We start from the raw sequence: 10083 nt of genomic DNA, 5'->3' as shown, positions 1-10083 counted from the left end.
TTGTTATGTCTCCCTTTTCATTTCTGATTTTGTTAATTAGGATGTTGTCCCTGTGCCCTCTAGTGAGTTTAGCTAAGGGTTTGTCTATCTTGTTGATTTTCTCAAAGAACCAACTCCTCATTTGGTTAATTCTTTGAATAGTTCTTCTTGTTTCCACTTGGTTGATTTCACCCCTGAGTTTGATTATTTCCTGCCGTCTACTCCTCTTGGGTAAATTTTCTTTTTTTTTCTAGAGCTTTTAGATGTGTTGTCAAGCTGCTAGTGTGTGCTCTCTCCAGTTTCTTCTCGGAGGCACTCAGAGCTATGAGTTTCCCTCTTAGAAATGCTTTCATTGTGTCCCATAGGTTTGGGTATGTTGTGGCTTCATTTTCATTAAACTCTAAAAAGTCTTTAATTTCTTTCTTTATTCCTTCCTTGACCAAGGTATCATTGAGAAGAGTGTTGTTCAGTTTCCATGTGAATGTTGGCTTTCCCTTATTTATGTTGTTATTGAAGATCAGTTTTAGGCCATGGTGGTCTGGTAGGATGCATGGGACAATTTCAATATTTTTGTATCTGTTGAGGCCTGTTTTGTGACCAATTATATGGTCAATTTTGGAGAAGGTCCCATGAGGTGCTGAGAAGAAGGTATATCCTTTTGTTTTAGGATAAAATGTTCTGTAGATATCTGTTAGGTCCATTTGTTTCATAACTTCTGTTAGTTTCACTGTGTCCCTGTTTAGTTTCTGTTTCCACGATCTGTCCCTTGATGAAAGTGGTGTGTTGAAGTCTCCCACTATTATTGTGTGAGGTGCAATGTGTGCTTTGAGCTTTACTAAAATGTCTTTAATGAATGTGGCTGCCCTTGCATTTGGAGCGTAGATATTCAGAATTGAGAGTTCCTCTTGGAGGATTTTACCTTTGATGAGTATGAAGTGTCCCTCCTTGTCTTTTTTGATAACTTTGGGTTGGAAGTCGATTTTATCTGATATTAGAATGGCTACTCCAGCTTGTTTCTTCAGACCATTTGCTTGGAAAATTGTTTTCCAGCCTTTCACTCTGAGGTAGTGTCTGTCTTTTTCCCTGAGATGGGTTTCCTGTAAGCAGCAGAATATTGGGTCCTATTTGTGTAGCCAGTCTGTTAGTCTATGTCTTTTTATTGTGGAATTGAGTCCATTGATATTAAGAGATATTAAGGAAAAGTAATTGTTGCTTCATTCTCATCAGCTCCTATTATTCGTAGGTTTGGTCTTCTCATTGTGTCCTGGATTTCCTGGATGTTTTGAGTTAGGATCTTTTTGCATTTTGTATTATCTTCGATTGTTGTGCCGATGTTCTCTATGGAATCTTCTGCACCTGAGATTCTCTCTTCCATCTCTTGTATTCTGTTGCTGATGCTCGCGTCTGTGGTTCCAGATTTCTTTCCTAGGGTTTCTATCTCTAGCATTGCCTCACTTTGGGTTTTCTTTATTGTGTCTACTTCCCTTTTTAGTTCTAGTATGGTTTTGTTCATTTCCATCACCTGTTTGGATGTGTTTTCCAGTTTTTCTGTAAGGACTTCTACCTGTTTGGTTGTGTTTTCCTGGTTTTCTTTAAGGACTTATAACTCTTTAGCAGTGTTCTCCTCTATTTCTTTAAGTGAGTTATGAAAGTCCTTCTTGATGTCCTCTACCATCATCATGAGATATGCTTTTAAATCATGGTCTAGCTTTTCGGTTGTGTTGGGGTGCCCAGGACTAGGTGGGGTGGGAGTGCTGCGTTCTGATGATGGTGAGTGGTCTTGATTTCTGTTAGTAGGATTCTTATGTTTGCCTTTTGCCATCTGGTATTCTCTGGAGCTAGTTGTTATAGTTGTCTCTGGTTAGAGCTTGTTCCTCAGGTGATTATGTTAGCCTTTATCGCAGACCTGGGAGACTAGATCTATCCTTAGTTTCAGTGGTTAGAGTACTCTCTGCAGGCAAGCTTTCCTCTTGCAGGGAAGGTGCCCAGATATCTGGTATTTGAACCTGCCTCCTGGCAGAAGTTGTGTTCCACTCACCAGAGGTCTTAGGATCCCGTGGAGGATCCTGTGTGGGTCCTTGCAGGTGTCCGGAGACTCCCCGGGCCAGGGACCCCGGTGCTGCAGTGGGCCGGAAGGAACTTGAGCCTCGGATCAGGCCGGGTTATCTGCTTCCTTAATTAATGCAGTCTCAGGTCCCGTGCGATTGGATTGGAGCAGGTGCTATGTTCCACTCACCAGAGGTCTTAGGTTCCCGTGGCGGATCCTGTGTGGGTCCTTGTGGGTGTCCGGAGACTCCCCAGGCCAGGGACCCCGGTGCTGCAGTGGGCCGGAAGGGCCTGCAGGCCAATCTTATGGAACTATTTTCTCAATTAAGGCTACCTCTTCCCAGATGATTCTAGCTTTGTCAAGTTGACCAAAAATTGCATATATTATGTGTGTGTATGCATTTATGCCCTATATTATGATTTTATAGAGGCAGCATACAAAAAGGGCTGCCCAGGAACCTTCCTGCTCAGTAAGAAGCCACAGTTAAAGAGTCTCTCCTCTTCTACCCAACGGGTTTCCTCATATATATATATATATATATATATATATATATATATATATATATATATATATAGTGTGTATGTGTGTGTGTCACATATGGCATCAATGATACATATATATGTATACACACAAATACACACATATATATCTTTTTAATAAAATAGGAAACAAATTTTTACCATTGCAACTAACACATTATTTATTCTCTAGAGAGCCATTTGATTCCCCTGGGCCTCAGTTTCCCCACCTGAAAAGTAAAGTAATTAGACCTCATACTTTAAAACACATTCTATCACTAATTGCCTGCTATTATCTAGATAATGAGGAAACCGGTTGGGTAGAAGAGTAGAGACTCCTTAACTGTGGCTTCTTACTGGGCAGGAAGGTTCCTGGGCAGCCCTTTTTGTATGCTGCCTCTAGAAATTCACAAAGAACCAAGTGTAACGATGAAATCATAGCAGCCTACAGTGAAATTACAAAAGAATTCTAACTATTGACAGATACAAATCAATCAACCAAATCAAGTAATGAAGAAGAATGAGAGGAATTCAGCCTGCACTTAGACATTTAATCAATAATTACTATTGTAGCTTCTGTACTTGATTTGGAGGGGGGGCGGGTTAGTGGTAGTCAGCAACACAGCCATGACCCCTCCTGCCTGTGGAGCTTACAGTCTAGTCCAGGAGGAGATTTCCATCCAGTAATCACTCCAAGAGATGCTTAGAAGTGATGACAGATTTGATGATGGAGAAGCACAGAGCCTAAGAGGGGGATGGGGCAGATTTCCTGGAAGAGCCATTTGACAGAGTTCTGAGTAGGGTATGGATGATTCATTCAAGGTAAATATCAAGGTCTGGGGGTGAGGTAGCTTTAGAGAGGACAGAGGTGAGGTGCTTTGGAGATATCCACTTGGGGAGAGGAGCAGATGAGGGACTGGAGCTGCGGCTGTGTGTCATCTGTGGTCTGCAATCAAAGGCAAGCAAGCAGGGGCTAGACAGGCATCCTCTAACCACTAGAAGAAAGTCACCAAGATGAGAGGGAAGACTAAGAATAACCCACCAGGAGCAGGCATGTTAAAAAGTTAAGGGGAAGGAGATAGAAATGACATGGAATGAAAGTGTAGTGAAGGAGGCTCATGAGAGCCAAGAGGCCGAGTGTTCTCTGGAGGATGTGGCTGCTGTGGCTGATGACCGCTGAGAGCGAAGAGAATCAGGCCTCCTGGATTCAAGGTCAGAGAGGTTACTGGGGAGCTGAACAAACTTGTTCAAGTGCAAGGAGTCACAGAACATACCAGTGATACAGACAGGGAGATGATACAATTCTTTTAAATAGTCTGAAAATGAATATGTAAATGTTGGGCTTAAAGAGATGCAAGGAAGATAGCTTGGGAGTGAGCCAGCCCCTCCTGTTTCAGTATTCACAGCATGGTTTGGAAGCTCTCGGGGGTGTTCCTGACCTTCTGACTCTGTCATTCCTCTGCCCATTCTCCTATTCATTCCGTCCACTAGTAAAAATACAAGGATTTTCCTTTCGAGACCTTACCGTGGAGAGAGTTCAGCATTTGCTTACATTATCTGAGCATCTGCCTTCTGCAAACTGTGCTGCAAGGAGATACAGAGACAAGTAGGACATGTCTGCTCCCTGCCTTTAGGACTAAATGACACCAACTATACAGGCAACTCAGCACCCTAGACTTTGTTCCTGCCCAGCTGTCCACGGTAACAACTGCGAAACAGAAGCCATATCTCCTTATTCCCTGTAGAGTAGTGGCTCTCAACCTTCCTAATGCTGTGACCCTTTAATACAGTTCCTCATGTGGTCACTCCCAACCATAAAACTGTTCTATTATTGCTGCTTTATAGCTGCTATTTTGCTACTGTTATGAATCATAATGTAAATATCAGATACACAGGGTATCAGATAGAGCATAAATATCTGATAATGTGACCCTCCAAGGAGGTCTTGACCCACAGGTTGAGAGCCACTGCTGTAGAAGGACTCCTATAGATTAGCAAATGTCCTGAGGGGTTGTGTCCATTATCTATCACTACACCACAAATGATCACAAACTTCGATCCCAAAACAACAGATATTTATTATCTCCCTGTAGATGGGGGGTCAGGAACAAAGGTGGAGCTCAGCAGCAGATCTGTGCCTCACCTTTGGCATCTCACAAAACTATAGAAGGAAGGGTGTCATCTCAGCTAAAGTCTCCACAGGAAAGATTACTTTCAAACCTATATGACTATGTGCAGGATTTGACTTTATCAAGGCTGTCAGACAGTGTGAACACCAGTCCATTAGTCAGAGACACCTCTTGGCTCCTTGCTAAGGGATCTAAATGAGGGGGCAGCGTGTTCCATCAAAGCTTACAAGCCAAGAAGGCAACAGCTATAGGCTGCCATGGGAACAAAGTCACTATATAACCTAACCATACAAGCATAGCCATGACACCCATCACTCTTTTCCTATTTTACATACAATTTACATTCTAGAAGCAGAACACAGGTGAGGAGGATTGTAGAACTGTGGGGAAGAAGGACCACTGTGGCTACCTTAGAAACTGCCGACCACAGGTGTCTGTGTCTGAAACCACCATGAAGTGCAGGGTGAGCCACTTGCATTATCTGGATTTGGTCTCACAAATCCTATTCCGTTTTCATGATCAGCTTGGCTCTCCCACCTTTACCATGAGATATCCCCTTTTCCTTGAAGGCAAGAGGACTGGACCCCATCTTTACTTGTATGACACCCGTTTAACCCATGCCACCAGCATGGATGGATGGTAGTGGCTCCTGTCCTTATGCGGGTCACACTCTGCAGCTGAGACCCCTAAGCTGCAAGTGTACGCTAGCTCCATTCTTACGATTGTAGTTCTGAATGGTTGGTCCTTTCTTGGGCTTAAAGGCCAGTTCAATTTCTCCACACAGATACTCTGGGATCTTCCTTGTCAACGCTCTGGTTAGAAAACCTGTTTTAGCTCTTCTGTCCTATCTCATGGTTTTATTGAGTTAGAATTTTCATTCCCTATAGTTCACCATTTGAAATGTGCCATTCAGTGACTTTTTAGTATATATGTAAAGTTGGATAACCATTACTAGAATTGATCTCAGAATTGATCTTTGACCCCAAAAAGGAATTCTATATCCATTAGCAGCCACTCCCTAAACCTCAAACTCTAAAACACCCACTATTTTACTTCCTATCTCTGTAGATATTCTTATTATAGACATTTCAAATCAATGACATCATATAATAAGTAGCCTCTGCATTTATTTATTCATTCATTCATTCATTCATTCATTCATTCATTGAGACAGGATCTCACTCTGTAGCCCATGCTGCCCCAAACTCACCATGATTCTCTGTCTTGGCCTCCCAAGTGCTGGGATTGCAGGTGTGAGCCATCACCCCAGCTAGTTTTTTCCATTTAATGTTCTCAAAGGTTATCAATGTTGTAGCATGTACTAGTACTTCTTACTTTTGTAACCAGTTTGTAATTTTTGATGCATAATGTCCATATTTATCACTAATATCCATGTGTAACATAGTGTACAATATGGCCCATCTTTTCTAGCCTTTATCTAGCTATCATGAATGGTGATATGATGAACATTTGTACAGCAGCTTTTGCATGAATGGGTTTCCATTGCCCTTGGTATGTAATACTAAGGACTAGAATGGCCATGTCATAAATGGACTCTGTGACAATATGAAGACTTGCCCAATTGCTTCCTAAAGGAACTCTGCCATTTTTAAGTTTCCAGTAGTAATGTAAGAGAGTTCTAGATGTTTCCACATCTCTGACAATACTTGATATTATTGGCCTTTTTAAATTCTCTACATCTTTTCTGAAGACAGCATTGGGGGAGAATATCACTTGTTTGATACTTTCAGGCAGATTCTTAAACTCTTAAATAATGAACAAAACAGCATGTGGTCTCTTTTCTCTTTCTCCAACATACTGATACCAGGGGTGGTATTTCTACTACCAAGAACTCAAGAGCTGCAGGCTGGAGCTAAGCTATGTCACTAGAGGCAAGAGGTAAAAGATGGTGCAATAGTTAATCTCAATTATTAACTTGATAAGATCTACGATGACATGGAAGCATCGTCCCTGGGTATGCCTATGAGGAATTATCTTTGTTAGGTTAATTAAAATGAGAAAATCTGTTCATTTTGAATGGCAAGTCCCCTTGTATGTAGTCCTAGATTTACCTGTTTGTCTGTGTCTGTGTGTCTATCTATCTATCTATCTATCTATCTATCTATCTATCTATCTATCTATCTATCTCTATCATTTATCTATCTATATATATATCCATCTATCATCAATATACCTAAAAGTCGGGCTGGTGTGATAGCTAAATGGGTAAAGTTGATTGCTGAATAAAGACTATCAGTCTGAGTTAGATCCCTGTTTCCCACATGATGGAAAGAGAGAACCAACTCTTGCAATTTTACTCTAACCTCCATATTAATGCATGCATGCACACTCGTGCACACATACACACATATTAGTAAGTATACAATTGTAAGGCGAGAAAGTGAATTTTACAAAGCATCCATCCTTCTCTGCTTTCTGACTGGAGACAGAATGTGACCACCTGCTTCAAGCTCCTGCCACCATAACTTTCTCACAAGGCTGGTTGATCCTTTTGCCCTGTGAGCCAAAATAAATGCTTTCTCCCTTGGCTTATTTTTGTCAGTGTACTTTATCATAGCAGCATGAAACACACTGATAACCAATATTCTCAAGTCAGGAAAGTTTAGCAGATAAGCAGATAAATGCAGAGGCTCTGGAGCAATGCTGTGCATGTTTTCAGCACTATCTCTAAACGCAATGGCTCTGGGAACTGGGTTAAATCTTTTTTAAAAACTTCTTTTGGTCTGTCTTTGCAAAATGAGGATAATCATACCATCTTCCTTAAGGGAGTCTGAGACTAGGTGGTTTGCTTCTGAGCCCTCCGAAGAGTGAGGAAGCATTCTAGAGTGGCCACCAGTATTTAGAAGATTCCATAAGCACAAAGGAAACTGTCCCTACAGATTTGATTGTCTCTTCATCTACATATATCTTCCCCAATGTTATTTCCAAGATCCCCCAAACCTGGTAGAGAGGGACCAATTCCAAGGTTTTCTGTCTTTCTGCTTGGCCTCCTTGGAGAAAGGCCCTGCGCAGCACATGCCAGCCAGTCTTACTTTCATACTCTGAATCCGCTGTCATTTGCATAAGGACACTCTGAGAATAGCTCACGCTTGAGCTGGGAAATCAGGAGAGGGTTCAAAATGCTAAAATCTGACCAAGGCTCCTCATGAAAAATAACAGCTTTAGGGAAAAGCAGAAACATAACCCTCTTTTTCTTTCACTCTCAAAAATACATTGTGATGAATAATGCCCCAGGGTTGATGTATGCAAACTTCCACAGTGCTCATGGAGGTAATTGAATCCTCTATAATGATGGGCCAAGGAAAAAAAAATAAAATAAGAAAAAAAAATCCCAGACAGACAAGGCTCAGAGACTGTGGATGGGCCCAGTCTGGCTTTTAGCCCACAGCACCTGCAATTATTCTGCAGTGATTTTTATTTATCTACTTAGTGCTCCCACTAGGCAGGGAGAGAAAGAGAGAGCACAAGAGAGTGAGAACCCGGTAATAATTCAGTCCTCATGGTTAGGCAGCAAGCTCGAAATTGAAAAAGTTATTCAAATGGATAATGAAATGGGGCTAGGTTTCTAACACTCTCCTCTATGTGGAAATGGAATAAATTGTGGGACTCCGAAAATGGCTCACATGCTGTTTGTGATGGGATTACATACAAGTTAGCTCACAAAGCACTGAGTCGGGGCAGGATCCTAGGGGTGAGTGGCGGGCATTCCCACTTTCACAGAGAAGAATGGCATCCTCTAGGCCATTGGTCTTGAGAAGGTCATTGGCACTCAGTGGAACCAGGCACCCTTCTGTTCCTGATGAACCCAGAGGATGGGAGTTAACAGGTTGTGGCCTTGGACTAAGTGTTTTAAGTAAAGTCAAAGAAATCAGTACCCATTCTTTGGTGTAACTTGGTGGAAGGGAGAGCTTGAGGATATGATAGCCCTGTCAGTTCTAGTGTCTGATGGGACTGTAGCCACTCCCACCTCCTCCTCATCTATTGCGACTGGCAGCCTAGATAATTTCCTTTGTAGGAAACAAAGGGAGATGGGGTGATCTTATGTGTCCACCATAGATTCAGCCCGCAATTGCTGGCAAGGTTCAAAGTGAGTTTGGCAGTTACATGGGATTTCATTCACCATTCAGGGAAGGAACCAAGTCAGAGATGACATCATCACCTTATAGATGAGGAAGAACTGAGGAGCAATGGAATATGGTGAGTGAGGTGATAGAGCACAGACGTGAGCCTGAGGCTTCATACATCATCACTAAATTTTTGTTCATATCTCTTTTTTTCCTGGGAATGCTGGCTTTTGGCTTCTGACGTCAGACACCTCACTCTCAAGAGCAACACAGCAGGGCTCTCTGTTGTATTCTCTGGTTGCTGCGCTCTGTGTTGTCTAATATGGCAGCCACTAGCTGTGTGGGATGATGGAACACTTGAAAGATAATCAATGTTACCAAAGAAATGAATACATATTATTGAATTTAACACAATTAGTTTTTTTTCCCCTGAGATAACTCATGCCTTATTTATTTTTTTATTTTTAGAGTTGTTAGTTTTGTTTGTTTGTTTTTATTTTAAACTCCAGATTTTATTCCCTTCTTAGAACACCTTCCAACTGTTTTATATCCTATACCTCCTCCTCACCCCCTGTCTCCAAAAGGAGGTCCTCACAGCCCTCCACCTCCCACCCCCACCCCACCAGACCTCTATAACTCCCTGGGGTCTCCAGTCTTTTGAGAGTTAGGTGCATCTTTTCTGACTAAACACAGACCCAGCAGTCCTCTGCTGTATATGTGTTGGGGGCCTCATATCAACTGGTGTATGCTGCCTGGTTGGTGTTCCAGTATCTGAGAGACCTCAGGGGTCCAGGTTAATTGAGATTGCTGGTCCTCCTACAGGGTTGCCCTTCTCCTTAGCTTCTTCCAGCTTCCTGCCCCCCTCTCTCCAATTCAACCACAGGGGTCAGCAGCTTCTATCTATTGTTTGGGTGCAAATATCTGCATCTGGCTCTTTCAGCTGCTTTTTGGGTCTTTTGGAGGGCAGTCATGCTAGGTCCCTTTTTGTGAGTGCTCTGTAGCCTCAGTAATAGTGTCAGGCCTTGGGACCTCCTCTTGAGCTGGATCCCATTTTGGGTCTGTCACCCAGGAATAAAACCACACACTATGGGCACTTGACCTTTGACAAAGAAGCCAAACATATACAATGGAAAAAAGAAAGCATCTTCAACAAATGGTGCTGGTCTAACTGGCCATCAATATGTAGAAAAATGAAAATAGACCCATATTTTCAAGTACATCAAGTACCTCGACATAAAATCTGACACACTGAATCTAATAGAAGAGAAAGTAGGAAAGAGCCTTGAACTCATTGGCACAGGAGGAAATTTCCTAAACAGAACTCC

The 10083-nt window shown here is 42.2% G+C and overlaps 1 long non-coding RNA gene across 1 annotated transcript in view; it reads left to right on the top strand.

Annotated features, from left to right (window-relative positions):
* Positions 1–5067: 5067 nt before the first annotated feature.
* The window catches only part of 4930502A04Rik (RIKEN cDNA 4930502A04 gene), a 49299-nt gene continuing 44283 nt past the window's right edge, over positions 5068–10083 (top strand). Inside the window, exon 1 of the long non-coding RNA NR_040737.1 lies at positions 5068–5136. This is a non-coding gene — a long non-coding RNA (RIKEN cDNA 4930502A04 gene). The remainder of the gene's footprint in view (positions 5137–10083) is intronic.

The sequence above is a fragment of the Mus musculus genome, chromosome 9, assembly GCF_000001635.26.
Source record: "Mus musculus strain C57BL/6J chromosome 9, GRCm38.p6 C57BL/6J".
Taxonomy (NCBI): Eukaryota; Metazoa; Chordata; class Mammalia; order Rodentia; family Muridae; genus Mus; species Mus musculus.
This window is presented reverse-complemented; position numbering and strand designations above follow the sequence as displayed.